At 41.1% G+C, this 5,575-nt stretch overlaps 1 pseudogene; it reads right to left on the bottom strand.

Moving 5' to 3' along the window:
- Positions 1-2,735: 2,735 nt before the first annotated feature.
- On the bottom strand, positions 2,736-4,162 carry LOC127193229 (short coiled-coil protein-like; annotated as a pseudogene).
- Positions 4,163-5,575: the final 1,413 nt, after the last annotated feature.

A 5,575-nucleotide genomic window follows, 5' to 3' on the forward strand; every position in this document is an offset into this window, starting at 1 on the left:
AAATATAAATGAATGATAAAACTAAAGAGCTGCATTCTAAGTAAGGATCCACCACTGTAGAAACTGATTTTAAACATCAGTCTTCATGCTGGCACTGTGGCTGCTGAACAGAATTTCTCCTGTATGGGCACTAAAAGGCATCGGAATCTGGCCACGAGACATCAAACGGCATTGCTGGATGCAAGAGGAACATTGGGGAAAACAGGAACCACTCATTAAAAAACACCATGTTTCAAGCATTATTATTTGCAGAGTAGAACATGTAATCATGCCATTTGAGCACTAATATTTAGCATAGTACCCGTGTAGTACCCGTGTTAGTTTTTATATTTCCTGTTGAAGTGATTAAAATTAGTTTGTTAACCAATATGCCCATGTCGGTATAAACACAAGAGCACTAGCCGTGCTATTTGGCAGTGCTCTGGGACTCTCAGAATAGCAGTTTTCTGATCATACACTGCACTGCAGTGTTTTTTGTGTGTCCGTTGAATGCAGACTCCTGATGTCATAGGCACTTAACTGCCTAATTACATTACAGAGTGTGGCATTAAACACTAAATATAACCATAAGTTTGCAATTGTATTATATTACTTGCTTTAGTTCTTGTTAATATTAAACCTACCTACTTATGATTCTTTGTAATGGTCACAATTAAAATGAGCTATTTTTTATGGAAATACAATTATACCATAATCCCCCATCCTTTTCTCCTTCTTTCCCTTCCTGGACAGCTCTACCCTCTCATGTCCATGACTTACAGCCTCTTTTAATTGTTGTGACATATGTATCTGTATCTTATATATTCACATCCACTCCTATATGCTTACATAATTAGGAATTATGTATAAAGACAACTGTTCATTCAGTGTATGGTTACTTGTATGTAATAATTTCGTGGCTGACCCCTTGGTGTTATATAACCAGTTGTGGAAATCTTTCCTAGGGGAAGACTATTTCTTCCTCTCTCAGCATCACATAGTCTAGAGTCCCTGCGAGATTTCTTCCCCCCCCCCCCCATGAGATGTCTGTTGATGCCAGTCTTGTCTGGCTCTTTTAAAACACTTTGTGAGGTGATGGATCTTGGAGGAGAGACCTACAACTGCATATTTATAATGAGCACTTAAAAGATGGGTGTTTGGGCTGGGCGTGGTACCACACGCCTTAAACCCTAGCACTTGGGAGGCAGAGGCAGGCAGATCACTGTGAGTTCAAGGCTAGCCTGGTCTACAAAGTGAATTCAGGACAGCCAAGATAACACAGAGAAACTGTATCTTTAAAAAAAAAAAAAAAAAAAAAGATAGGTGTTTGCTACAAGAAGAAAAAAAGTTGAATTAATAGTCAGAAAATTCCTAAGTGAACCAATATGGAGAATGATCATTAATTTAAAAAAAAAAAAAAAAAAAAAGGCTAGGCAGTGGTGGTGCACATCTTTCTTGAATCCTAGCACCTGGGAAGCAGAGGCAGGCAGATCTCTGAGTTCAAGTCCAGTCTGGTTCACAGAGTGAGTTCCAGAACAGACAGGGCTACACAGAGAAACCCTGCCTATTTTTAAAAATGGCCATTAAATTGGATGTTATTTGAATAGTGTTTTGAAGTTTATGTACAACTAAGAAATCCCAGTGTGGACAATGGGGAGTGTAGACACGTTTTTTCATGATATCAGAAGAAATGTCCTCAATTCCCCCCATATAACATTTTCTTACCATATAGAGCTGTCTTAATTTCCCACAAAACTTATTTTAAACTAAAGCTAAAGAAAAGAGATAAAGAGGGACACTTCAGTCTGTTCAAGGCAACAATCAATCAAGAACACAATTAAAGTCCTACATATAAACACCAAAGAGTGGTATGCTCATTTTCATAAGAAGAAGAATACTGGACTTCAAGAAAAAGATGAACTGAACTTAGTATGTGATCTTAGTACTCCATTTTCTCAAATAAACAGGTGATCTGGACAAAAAACAGTAAGCAGAGAAACATCAGGATTAAATGGGATTGTATCTCCAACAGACTAGCAGAGCTACAGACCACTCCACGCAAACACCAAAGAGCACGTGCTCTACTCGACAACTCAAGATTGTCTAAACTGCAGCGCATGCTGGGATACAAGACAAATCTCAGCAAATAAGGAACTGAAATAACCCTGAGCATTGTGTCTTCCCACAGTGCAACGAGCATCAAATTAGCAGCAAAGTGATGCAAGTAACAGCAGGAACTCACAAACACCACTGAACAGTGAGTGGTTCATCGTTAAAGGAGATTCAAAAAAAATTAAATGATTGGGAATTAAATTAAATGAAAACAGAACACCTACAAGGGAAATGTCTATCTCTAAGCAAATGTACACATTAGTGTGTGTGTGCGCGCGCGCACACACACAGAGCCCAGAAAGAGCACAGATAAATGACTTAGTAATCTGAAAGACAAGAACACACCAAGCCAAAAGCTAGCAAATGGAAAGAAATAAGAAAAAGAAAGAAAGCAGGAAGAAAGAAAAAAGAAAAAGCAGATATTAATGAACTGGAAAGAAAATAACAGTGGCAGTATATTTTACTAGTTAGGCATGTGATAAAAGACAGTGCCAACCACATATACACACACATACATACGCAAATTGGCAAAACATTCATCTTCAAGTTTCATAAACATCTGCAATTCTGATTGTAAAGTCTCTACGTGTGCACATTTCCATAGCCTAACGTTAACTCAGGACGGTCCTGTTAAGCAGTTAGCATTACCTAGATCTCACATTCTCTCTATAAACACTCAGGGAAGCAAACAAAGATGCTGTGACTTTTGGATCATATCCAAGCCTTAAGGGGGGGAAAAAGCAGCAACTCCACAGCAGCAAGGGCAGTGAGCCCTTTCCTTCTTTTTTGGACACAGTTGTTTGAAAAACACTAGAAGCAGACATGAGGTTTTCTATAGACTGCCCAAGAACTTGGCTTTGCAATTTTAGCTTCAGATTTTCTTCCTTAACTGCATCTACTCTTGCAGAAAGATCTTTGAGTGCGTGCTGGAGTTCCAACACCTGATTGATAAGCCAAGTGTCTTTTTTACAGTTCCACCTGATTCTCAGCATCAACTGCATCCATCATTTTGGGTAACAGAGTTTCAGCTCGTGGATGCAAACTCTTTGATGAATGGTCTTGCGTCTGAGGCACCGGGAGCGGGTGGGATGGGTAGGACGCCTCAGGCCTCGGCTCCAGCACCAACTGACAGCAGCAACTCCACCCTTTCCCTAATTTATTGTTTTATGTCTTTCCACGGTTTTTCTGCTAGTTTATTCTTCTCTTCAGAATGAAATTTTACTTCCTGTATTTTCTTTTGGATTGTTGGATTTAAATCCTTTGAGGCAGATTATATCATGGAAAGTTTTTTTCTCCTTCAGTTATGGCAGATTTTGTTGGCTATATTTGTCTAGGCTGGCCACCGTAGTATTGTAGGAATGGGATGCTTTGTTCCAGAATCTGGTTGTTTCTAATGAGAAATCAGCTGTTATTACGACAGGTTTGCCTTTACATGTGACTTGTTTCTGCTCTTGCAGCTGGCAATACACTATATGCTTAATATTAACCTATGACATGCCTTGAGGAGTTTCTTTTGTACTCTTGGTTTTTGTTGTTTTCCATCTGTATGGGTGTGATTTTCCTTAGTTTGGGAAAGTTTTCTATGATCTTGTTGAAGATCTGGTATATGCCATTGATTTGGGATTTTTCTTTTTTTTTAAAATCTGTAATGATTTTGAAGGTTTGGCTTTGGGTTTTTTTGTTTGTTTTTCTTATTATTGCACAATTTCCATTTGTTCCTTCTCTCTCTCTCTCTCTCTCTCTCTCTCTCTGTGTGTGTGTGTGTGTGTGTGTGTTTTAACAATTTTCACAATGCTTATTTGGTCTAGATCCTCTATGTCATCTTTAAATCATGATAGTCTATCTACTGCTTGATGTGTTCTTGACAGGCTTTTTGGGTTTTCTAGTTGAGTGTCAATGTTTGTCAATTACACTTTCATTTCAACTTGAGTTCTCTTTAATGTTTCTATCTCCTTACTAAACTCTGTTCTCAAGTCCTAGGTTTTCTTCATCATCCATGTTTTCTTGGGCATCACTCAGGCAGCTATTCTCTTTTAAGTTCTTACTCTTTACTTTCACTGAGCTTTTTCATTGTCCTCTTTAAACTCCTTGCATTCTTTGATGCAGTTTATGATTATTCATTTAAGTCTGTGTCTTGGGGTCCATCTAAGTAATTCTTGGCAAACATTTCTGTGGAGGGAATGTGACCTTGCCTTAGACTGGGCCCAAGGTGAAAGCAGTCTTGGGTGGCTTGACCCCACTGTTACCCCACTGAGATACACATCTGTGATGGACTAAGAGGAGCCATTTGGGCCCAGGACTGGGGCCGGGAGGACGCAGTCTGCTACAGGGCTGGGAATGAGATTTGAAAAAGAGCATCTGAAGTCCAATACTGAGAGCCATGATCTGTCCCCTGGAAGGCCATTTATCTGAGCATGTGTCTGGGGATGGTGGGATGCCTGAGTAGAAATTTCTAGAAAAGAAGCTGAACTGCTTTAATTAGAACACACACCTTAAGCATAAAGTTGAAACAGGATTTCCTGTCTATATTTATCCAAGTTATTTCCTTTTGTTTTGGGGGGGAGCTGGTGGTGAGTGTACATGTTCATGAGGGTGTGTGCATGCACACCTATGTGCATACATTTAGAGAGCAGAGGTTAAAGCCTAGGGTTTTCAATTGCTCCCTGTCTTATTTTGTGTGGTGGTGTGTTCACACCCATGAGCATGTGTTCCTTACATGTGCAGAGGCCAGAGAAGATCACAGAGTGTCGTGCTCTGTCACTGTAGGCTATTCAGACAGGGTCTCTCACAGCTCATCAACTGGCTAATCCTTACAGCCAATGAGCGAGCGCCAGGGCTTCACCTCTCCACCGCCCGCCACTCTGGTCCGCACACCGGGGTTACAAGTGTGTGCCACCACAACAGGTCTTTTTATGGTGCTAGGACCCAACTCAGGTCCTCAGGCTTTCATGGCAGGCAGTCTCCTGACTGAGCCATCTTCCCAGCCAGCTCTTCTCCTCTTCCTTTAGCTGCAATTTTGACCTAGACAGTAAGTCCTAAAAATAGCTTCTTGATGTGTTGCTCACTGTCAGAAAAGTCATTTAGGGAAATGTATAGAAGTGCAGCGCTGTTACTTCAGACTACGACAGCGAGACATTGGCTTCTATTTTCTACTGTGGACCAATCCAGGAGAGGAATGTTGGAACCAATGCTAAGCAGATGCCCGGTACGGGATAAATCCAGGGCTCAGGAAGGCACAGTGGCACACACCTGCAATCCCAACACTTGGGAGGCAGACGCAGGCAGATCTCTGTGAGTTCAAGGCCAGCCTGGTCTACAAAGTGAGTCCAGGCTAGCCATGGCTACACAGAGAAACCCTGTCGCAAAATACAAGGCTCCAGGGTCCCATCAGGTGTATTTAAGGGTCCCCCACCAGGTTCCTGGCTTGAAGAATGACCTATTTAACAAACAAAGCAAGTGACAGAGCAGCAGCACTCTGAAGGAG

Source organism: Acomys russatus, chromosome 8, assembly GCF_903995435.1.
Source record: "Acomys russatus chromosome 8, mAcoRus1.1, whole genome shotgun sequence".
NCBI classification, from domain to species: Eukaryota; Metazoa; Chordata; class Mammalia; order Rodentia; family Muridae; genus Acomys; species Acomys russatus.